Source organism: Lepus europaeus, chromosome 12, assembly GCF_033115175.1.
Source record: "Lepus europaeus isolate LE1 chromosome 12, mLepTim1.pri, whole genome shotgun sequence".
In the NCBI taxonomy this organism is placed as follows: Eukaryota; Metazoa; Chordata; class Mammalia; order Lagomorpha; family Leporidae; genus Lepus; species Lepus europaeus.
Window position 1 is genome coordinate 29,904,016 of NC_084838.1, and position 10,675 is coordinate 29,914,690.

Genomic DNA, 10,675 nt, shown 5'->3' on the forward strand with positions numbered 1-10,675 from the left:
GAGATAGAATAGATGGAATAGATTTCAGAGATACAAGTATTTGAGGCGTCAGATCAACAGGAACTGGTAAGGAATTTGACAAAATGAATTGCGAGAGCAGGAGCTGCTGAAAATGACATTGAGCTTTCTGAAATTGGAACAGACAAGTGATAGTTCTGTTAACACAGATAGATAAAAGATAAAATTTAGTATATCTTTAAATGTCAGGGCACTGTAGTCTAGAAAATAATTGAATAAGGATCTCAAATTAGGTAAATTATAGTAAAGACTAGTACTATATATTTGGAATCATCAGTGTATAAATATTAGATTCCTGGGTACAAATGAGATTAAGACATGTGGAACATTTTTCTAAATTATTATTTATATATTACCTACTCTAGATCATTTTAAATGTTTGCATCCATTTCCCATGTAGTTAACTCTACTGAGTATCTTTCTACTTGGAAGACTTTAGGTACCTTAGAAACATATCTAGGGGCCGTTGCTGAGACGTATTGGGTAAAGCCACAGCCTGGGATGCCAGCATACCATATTGCACCGATTCAAGTTCCGGCTGCTCCACTTCTGACGTCCCTGGGAGAGCAAAGGAGCACAACCCAAGAACCTAGGCCCCTGCATCAACATGGGAGACTCAGAAGCAGCTCTTAGTCACAGGCTTTGGACCTGCCCAGCTCCAGCCTCTTATGGCCATTTGGAGAGTGAACCAGTGGATGGGAGATTCTCTCTCTCTCTCTCTCTCTCTCTCTCTCTCTCTCTCTCAACTCTGCCTTTCAAATAAATAAATAAGTCTTTAAAAAAATATAAAATTGAGCTCCTCCTCTATCAAATCCAATCCTTATTTTCTATTGTTAATCATTAAGAAAAATAAAAGCATTCTTCCAATCACAGAGCCATTTAGAATCCTATTTTTTGCCGGCACCACAGCTCAATAGGCTAATCCTCCGCCTTGTGGCGCCGGCACACTGGTTCTAGTCCCGGTCGGGGCGCCGGATTCTGTCCTGGTTGCTCCTCTTCCATTCCAGCTCTTTGCTGTGGCCCAGGAAGGCAGTGGAAAAAGAATCCTCTTTTTTATTCAGTATTTCATATATAATCAGTCACTCAACTTCCTCTGTTAATCTTCAACTTAATTACATTTTTACCATTTTTACTGGCTGCAAATAGACTAAAATTTCTTGGCTGAATTATGGAGATAATCTTCAAACTGACTTACCTGCTTTTGGTTTGACCCCCTCTAATTTATCTGCCATCTAAATTATTGTTAGAGTGGTTGTATTAAAGTATAAAAGTAATTGTGAAGCCGGCGCCGCGGCTCAATAGGCTAATCCTCTGCCTGTGGCGCTGGCACACCGGGTTCTAGTCCTGGTCGGGGCGCCGGATTCTATCCTGGTTGCTCCTCTTCCAGTCCAGCTCTCTGCTGTGGCCCGGGAAGGCAGTGGAGGATGGCCCAAGTGCTTGGGCCCTGCACCCACATGGGATACCAGGAGAAGCACCTGGCTCCTGGCTTCGGATCAGTGCAGTGCGCCGGCCGTAGCATGCCGGCCGTGGTGGCCATTGGGGGGTGAACCAACAGCAAAGGAAGACCTTTCTCTCTGTCTCTCTCACTGTCCATTCTGCCTGTCCAAAAAAAAAAAAAAAAAAGTAATTGTGAAATCTCCTCTTAAAATCTTTAAATAGGGGGCGGTGCTGTGGTGTAGCAGGTTAGGCCGCCATCTGCAGCACTGGCATTCCATGTGGGCAATGGTTTGAGTCCCAGCTGCTCTTCTTCCAACCCAGCCCTCTGCTAATGCACCTGGGAAAGCAGAGGAGTATGGCCCAAGTCCCTGGACCTCTGCCACCACATGGGAGACCTGGATGAGGCTCCTGGCTTCAGCTTGGCCCAGCCTCAGCCATTGCAGTCAGTTGGGGAATGAACAGATAGAAGATCTTTGCCTTACCTCTCTCTCTGTGTAACTTTGACATTCAAATAAATAAATAAATAAATAAATCTTTAAAAAGTCATTTCTGTCACTTGGGATAAAGTTTAAATCCCTTAAATTGACATACCATACCCTTCATTGTCTTCAACCTCCCCACATGTTCACCTTTTCTCCCCATATCTTCCTCTATATGTAGTGTGTTAGTATCTCACATCTCACTATAGCTGTGAAGAACTGCCAGAAACTTAGTGGCTTAAAATAGTGCATTTATTCTTGAATTTTCCTGTAGGTCAGAAGCCTTCAGTGAGCTTGCAGGGTTGCATTCCTCTGGAGGCTACCATCCCTACCTCTCTGACCATTGTCAAAGTCACCTGCATTCCTTGACTTGTGAACCAATCCACCATCTTCAAAGCCAGCAGTATGGTTCCTTCAGCCATGCTCCTCTCTGACCTCTACATGCTATAGCTCCTTCTCTGAGTTTTCCCTTCAACCCTCCTCTTTCATTTATAATGTCCCTTGAGATTACATTAGGCCAACCAGGATAATCTTCCCATCTGAAAATCCTTAGCTTAATCACATCTTTTTTAAAAGCTTTTTTAAAATAAATTTCATAGGTACAGCTTTGTGGAATGCAGCAGTTCTTCCCCCTATATCCACCCTCCCACCCCCACTCCCATCCCACCTCCTACTCCCTCTCCCATCTATTTTTCATTAAAATTCATCTTTAATTATCTTTATATACAGAAGATCAACTCTGTATTAAGTAAAGATTTCAACAGATTGTAACCACACAGACAGACAAAGTATAAAGTACTGTTTGAAGACTAGTTTCACTGTTAATTATCATAGTATGACAAATTATGGACAGAGGTCCTATATGGGGAGCAAGCGCACAGTGACTCCTGTTGTTGATTTAACAAATGACACTCTTATTTAGGATGTCAGTGATCATCCGAGGCTCTTGTTGTGAGCTTCCAAGGCTATGGAAGCTTCTTGAGTCCACAAACTCCATCAGTATTGAGACAGGGCCATAAGCAAAGTGAAGTTCTTTCCTCCCTTCAGAGAAAGGTACCTCCTTCTTTGATGGTCCCTTCTTTCCACTGGGATCTCACAGAGATCCTTCATGTAGGTCATTTTTTGCCACAGTGTCTTGGCTTTCCATGCCTGAAATGCTCTCATGGGCTTTTTAGCCAGATCTGAATGCCATAAGGGCTGATTCTGGGGCCAGAGTACTGTTTAGGGCATTTGTCATTCTATGAGTCTGCTGTGTGGCCTTAAAGCTTTTATTTAATGAATGCATTTTTCATAGGTACAACTTTAGGAATATAGTGGTTCTTTCCCCCATATCTGCCCTCCCACCCTGACTCCCATTCCACTTCCTACTGCCTCTCCCACCCCATTCTTCATTATGGTTCATTTTTAGTTTAACATTATATACAGAGGACCAACCCTATGCTAAGTAAAGATTTCAACAATTTGTACCTACACAGACACACATATAAAGTACAGTTTGAGAACAAGTTTTGCAGTTAATTCTCATAGTACAACTCATTAAGGACAGAGGTCCTACATGGGGAGTAAGTGCACAGTGACTTCTGTAGTTCATTTAACAATTGACGCTCTTATTTATGACATCAGTGATCATGCGAGGCTCTTGCAATGAGCTGCCTAGGCTATGGAAGCCTTTTATGACCACAGACTCCATAAGTATTTGGACAAGGCCAAAAGCAAAGTGGAAGTTTTCTCCTCCCTTCAGAAAAGAGTACATCCTTCTTTGATGGATCCTTCTTTCCACTGGGGTCTCACTCACAGAGATCCTTCATGTAGGATATTTTTTGCCACAGTGTCTTGGCTTTCTATGCCTGAAATACTCTTACAGGCCTTTCAGCCAGACCAGGAAGCCTTAAGAGTTGATTCTGAGGTCAGAGTGTTACTTACAGTGAATATCATTCTAAGAGTCTGCTAAGCTTAATCACATCTTTAAAGTACTTTTCACCACATACAGTAACATATTCACAGGTTCTAGGAATTAGTTTATGGACTTATTTGGGGTGAAACGTTATTCTGTCTACCACATATACACTTTTATTCATGATTAAAAGCCATATCGGGGTGCAGCGCTATGACATAGTGGGTAAAACTGCCACTTGCAGTGCCGGCATCCTGCATGGGTGCTGGTTCGAGTTCTGTCTGCTCCACTTCCAATCCACTTCTCTGCTATGGCCTGGGAAAGCAGTAGAGGAAGGCCCAAGTCCTTGGGCCCCTATACCAATGTGGGAGATCAGGAAGAAGCTCGTGGCTCCTGATTTTGGATCCTCTCAGCTCCGGCCATTGCAGCCATCTGGGGAGTGGACCAGTATATGGAAGACCTCTCTCTCTCTCTCTCTGCCTCTGTCTCTCTGTAACTCTGCCTTTCAGATAAATGAATGAATCTTTAAAAAAATAAACCCCATATCAGGGGCTAGTATTGTGGCATCCTGGGTAAAGCTGCCACCTGCAATATTGGCATCCCATATGGGTGCCAGTTGATGTCCTGTCTGCTCCACTTCTGATCCAGCTCCCTGCTGATGGCCTGGGAAAAGTAGCAGAAGATGGCCCAAGTGCTTAGGCCCCTGCTACCTACATGCAAGACCTGGAAGAAGCTCCTGATTCCTGATTTCTACCTGGTCCAGCCCCAGCCATTGATGCCATCCAAAGAGTGACTCAAAGAATGGAAGATCTTTCTCTATATCTCTCCCTCTTTGTAATTCTGATCAAATAAATAAATAAATCCTTAAAAAAATAAAAACGCATCATTCCCATTTTCTGGAATACTCTTTCTCTCACTTCTGTTTTAATAAGCTTCAAATGCTTAAGAATCCACACTCAGCTTCAGGTTTCAATTCCTTTTCCCTGTAGAAAATCATACAGGATAAAAAGAATAAGACACAGAAATTCATGCTCTAAACACATATTCTGGATGATATCCATAAATCTAAACTAAAATGTATGAACATGAAAATAGGGGGTGGAATAGTATTTGACTGAGCAGAATGAAGAAATACAAATATTAGGGCTTGCGGAGAGACAGATACTATGAACAGGACGTGGATTTTTTTTCCCATAGCATTTTGGAAAGGCCTAAAGAATTGTAAGCATAATATACCACTAAAAGTTAGGAGGTATGAAGTTAATGGGGTAGGTAACAATGAGAGGATGGCTTACCAAAGTTTATGAAGAGCAGTTATCTCTCACCTCAAACCCTATAGGAGACAAGAAATGTATCTGGAGAATCAGACAGTCTCTGGACTGTTTAAGGGTCTTGGTGGTAGAAATAACTATATGAAGATGGGTTTAAACCAAACACAAATGACTGAATTGCCTTGTTCAATTGTTTAGTAGATTAATTTTGATATAGACAAAATTGACCAACTAGTCCTATGCAAGCCTAACTAATCTCCACTCCTGTAATTCTGCCCAATGGTCCCAGTCTGTAACTGTTCTCACTATATGTTTTAATTTCACATCTGTCTTGGGTTTGTAACAATTTTCTTTGTAAATATTATGATACAGAAAAATTGAGATTAATAAGCATTCTTGGTAGAAACCTCATTCACTGAATCTTCCAATATATCATATACCAAAAAGTACTGTTACATACAGTTACATCACAGTTAGCCTTAATGAAAACTAAAAGTATCAGTGATTACGAGCACAAACATTCAAGACATGTTTTTCACACTTTTCTTTAAATAATCTCTCATGTGGAGTTGATAATTATGGAGGCATTCCAGGTGAAGTGGAGGCAGAATTGGAGAGTGGAATAGTTACACAATAGTCACAAGAAGCACTTTTTAGCACTTATTAGGGCACTAAAGCTTGAGGTATGAAATAAGACAATGGAAACATCAGTGGTCAGACAATGAGGCACTTGGAGAAAAACCAGTGTAAGGCAGCAACTTCTTATGTGCTTGCTCTACCACCATCTACAGGCACAGAGTCCCTTCAAATACTTGCTGTACCTGCAATAAGAACATGACTACAATCTCTCCTGCTGTGCTCTATAGTCCAGAAAGTGACTCTGTAGCGTCTGGCTTAAGAAGCATTCACTTAGTGCTTACTCTATCTTTTCAAACAACTCTGTAAAACTTGGAATTTACTGATGGTGGGGTTTAAAATTATTGCATTGACTAGGGCTTTACAACTGGGAAAGGGTCAATGAATTAATATAGATAGATAGATAGATGGATTCCAGATATGCTTTCCTTGTGTTACATGCACATACAGCAATCTGGAAAGAGAGGGGCTTACTGACCCCTGTTAAATATGGAAAAGAGATACTGGTTCTACTCAGGCAGTACTGGAACCTTTAGAAGTGGCCGTCATTCACTGCAAGGGACATCGGAAGGGAGATAATTATGTTAACCAGAGTAATGCGTTAGCAGATAGAGCAGCTACACAGGAAAGTTTGGAAAGGGCCCTTATACCTCAATCTGTGGAAGTGGTTAAGGAACCTCACTATATGGAGACTGAGATGAATGGGCCCAACAGCGAGGCTATACTAAAACCGCAAATGGATGGTGGATGCTAAATCATAATTATGCTACCAATGGCCACTCAATGGAAAATTATAAAGGAGATACACAACTCTACCCACTTGGGAAGAGATACCTTAGTATAACTGGTCTCCCGAGCTTTTGGAGGAAAGGGACTAAATATGCTCATAAAGGAAATGACTCGCTCTTGGCCACTGTGTTTACAGAATAACCCTCACCATGTAAGGCCACCTCCCCTGTTGACTCCTGTGCAGAGGAGGGGAACAAATAGGTGTAGATTGGCAGGTTGATTTTACCAATATGATCCCAATTAGTAATTATAGGTACCTCCTAGTCTTTATTGTTACTTTTATAGGATGGATAGAGGCCTTTTCGACCGGAACGGAGAAAGCACACAAGGTGCTTAAAGCCATGTTGAAAGACATCGTGCTACGCTTTGGACTCCCATGGTCACTGCAGAGTGACAATGGACCTTCATTTATATCTAAAATAACCCCGCAGAACCCAGCAGCTTCTGAGAATAATGATGACCATGCAGGAGACACTGAGGATGGCAGTGACTGAAAGAGATCCAGCTCGCACAGTGAACTCATTAGATGAGATAGGCAGAGACTTCCAGACTGAGAACAGGCAGGGTCTGCGCCCCTAATCAGCAGGAAGCAGCTACAGAAGATGGTGACTCGATGCCCATCAACATCCCCTTAAGATTAAGGTCTGGAGTCTCTGAGGGGGGAATGAAGCAGGCAGGCATACAGGTTGGAGTTGATTGGATTTGTGAACTGGAAGACCATGCCCTTGTGTGACCTCATGCTCCTACCTGATGCCTTTGCCATGCCCCTGTGTGGCCTCATTTCCCTACCTGGGGTACCCACCAGCCAATCAGGTTAATTGACCACTCCCCTTTGGAGTGGGTTAAAAGCCTGGGGCACAGTGTGCCCGGCCTGCTCTTTTTCCCTGGCATCTTGCTAGGAAGGGGCTTGCTGTAGCCCCACGCCTCCAGGGTGCATGGCCTTCGATCCATGTGCTCTAGGCTTCCTGGCCTAGATGCTCATCCACGTGGCTGGTTCCTGGTGCTCGGTATGAACCCCCATTCACCTCTCTCCCCTAAATAAAGCTCTCACTCTCCTATGCATCTTTCTCACTAATAAAAGCTTAAAACGTACCATGCTGCCTCATTTATCTGTGCCGGTATTTAGAATTCTTCTCTAAATATTAGGCAAGAACCCTCTCGGGCTTATTAATATTGGGGATTTAGTAATAAGCCCTTGTTGAAATCATAAGGCACCCCAAATTCTAGTAGCACATGTGGCACCCCGGATAGCGTTTCTAGGGAACTTTAAAGGGCCACATTTCAGGGTAAATTTTAGGGGGTCTTGTCCGATTTCAATTTGACATTGTATTTATTCATTTATATATTTAACATTTTTATTTATTTGAGAGAGAGAGAGAGAGAGAGCGAGCTTGAGAAAGAGAGATATCATCTGCTAGCTTACTCCCCAGATGGCCACAGTGGCAGGGATGAGGCCAGGCTTGACCGAGGAGCCAGAATCTCAATCTGGGTCTTCCACACAGGTGGCAAGAACTCAGTTACTTCAGTCATCACCTGCTGCCTCCCAGGGTGCACACTAGTAAAAAACTAGAATTGGGAGTGGAGCCCAGACTGGAACCCAGCACTCTGATATGCAATGCAGGCATCCCAAGAAGTATCTTTTTTTTTTTTTTTAACTTTTATCCTACTTTTTATACAACTGTTATTAGCCTCGAGGCCTCAAAAAATTGGGTTAAGAGTCATAATTGTTCCTCTCCATGGAAATCTTTAGTAAAAGGACAAGATTTATATGACCTGAAGAGAAACCAGAGTATCCAAGCAATACTATACACACCAGGTCAAATACTTGTCACTCATTTGACATTTTAATCTGATGATGGAGCTTCTGGTAAATACAATGCTGGTAAATTCATTCATTGGATGGGAGCACCTTACAGATGAATCTAAATTATTGAATTATTTTAAAAACTCACTTATCTTACTTTCAAGGGACTGGATAATAGAATGTAAAATTGTAGTTTAAGTGAATGCTTTGGATAAATAGGTTCAGTGAATAAATAAAACAATTGTAATTAGCCTATCATCCCAGGTTTTTATATGCAAATGATGCTTCTAAAGTACTTGAGGTTTCTTGAAAGTAATTTCTTCTTTGAATTAGTTATAAACTTTAAGCATCCTGTTCACAAAGGTTTAGCTCTATTAATTTGCTTAACAAAGCATTTCTCCATCATTAGCACAAAGGTAAACTTCAACGCAATTGAGAACATTTTCAAGTTGTTGCAATCCATACAAGTGAATTTCATTTGATCAGCAGGAAGCAGTTGTAAACTTAAGGTCAGAAACAGACATTGGCCATCATATCAGTTTCCTTCTATCTAATCTGATCATCAACTGAGTAACATGAGTGCCAGTTCTAAAAAGATAATCTTGCTTTTAAGACTCCCTGTGACACAGAGTGTAAAGGCTTTGTTCCACCCAGATGTGCACAGAGGAGGATCCTGTGACACGTGGTGGCAGAAGACTGAGTCCCAGGAAAAGCAAATTTCTGAGTTTGGCAGTGATGTTAAGATGACTGTTGAGTAGGCAAGCCGAATCAGGTTCTGTGACAGATGCTCTCAGCTTAGGGAAGTAAATGCAAAACTATAAGAGAAATAACTTTTCAGCGCAAAAGCCTAGAGGCCCCCGAGGATAGATGATGCCAGAAAAATGTGAGATTATTGTGCCTGCCAGAGTATATTAATACTATAAATATAGATGATTTCCTGAAGAAAAAGATCCTTAAAAATGTACCAAATATATGATGTTGAATATCAAGTTAAACAGCAAAGACACTGGCACCAACACAACATCGATTCCCTGCCCTTCGTCCTTCCGCAGGATACTGAAGCATGTCTGCGTGTTTCACAGGCACCTTAACTGGGAACCAGACTGAATTCATTACTTTTTTTCTCATATTTCCTTTTCAGATTCTCCATCTTCATTAAACTTGTAGATAGCATTTCAGTAACTCAAGGGCTCAAGAATTAAGTCCTTTCCTTCATTTCATAAATATTTATCAATCAACTCTGTATTATAAGCACTATTGTAGGCACTCAGGATACTTCAATGAATGAAACAGAAAAACATTTCTGACCTACGGACTGGAACTTACATTATGGGGGCAGTAGCATAGACCAAGAACAATAAATATAATAAATGAGCAAATTAGACTGTGTACTAAAAATTGCCATGGAAAACAATTTGACCAAGTAGGGCAAGGGACAGGATGATAAGAATGGTGGGAAAGATGAATTAAAATTTTAATTGAGGTTGTCAGAGTGGGTTGAAATTGAGCAAAACTCAATTGTTTTTTCTGCCTCTTGGAACAGCCAGCTGGCTTAAATTCTACCCATCCTTCAACGCCCAGTGCAAGCGTCATCCTCACCGTGAAACCAAAACCAGCCCTACTTCCTTTGTTATTCCTTAGACATTATCTCCTTTCTCATGAATATTTGATTATGTTGTTGCTCATCCCATTTCCCCTGAGTTGTTGATAGGGGCATGTGCAGTCCAGTTTCCCACCACAAGGGTTTGCATCTCTGGTTCTCTGCCTGAGACCTTCTCACCCCCACCCCCCACCCCTGCCTCCGTCCCGTGCCAGTGTGTGAGTGCAGGGAAGCCCCAAAATGCTGAGGATTTATCACCCCCTGGAGGTGAACTTCAAACCATGAGAGATAACAGGGGCTAAATATAGCAACTTCTCTGTCCCCCAGATGGGGCAATTTTCAGTGCATTTTACACAATTTCTCATATTCCTAGCAGAATCAAGCATCCATTGTCCATAGTATTTTCTGTTTATTAATGTGTTATTTGTTGATTTTGTGCACTATTGGTATCAATGTACTAGTGGTGTTTTGCCCTTGCCTGTCTTGCTTTTTGCATTCTCTTGCTGATTTTTTCTGTACTCACTTTATAAGTAAGCTATTCATACCCAGACCCAATAGGGGAATCTACATACAGATGTTGTAGTTCTCATTTCTGAATCCCTTGTGGTCTTATTGGATTTTCCTTTAAATTCCATTTTTATTGATATTTGCCTTTCCTACTGTCTTGTGAGTTCCTTAATTTATATCCTTAAAATTTTGTGTTACTCAATATAATTTTTGACACTTAATCCAAAATATTAAGCATCT

At 41.5% G+C, this 10,675-nt stretch overlaps 1 pseudogene; it reads right to left on the reverse strand.

Annotated features, from left to right (window-relative positions):
* Positions 1-8,210: 8,210 nt before the first annotated feature.
* On the reverse strand, positions 8,211-8,317 carry LOC133772141 (U5 spliceosomal RNA; annotated as a pseudogene).
* Between the last annotated feature and the right edge of the window lie 2,358 nt (positions 8,318-10,675).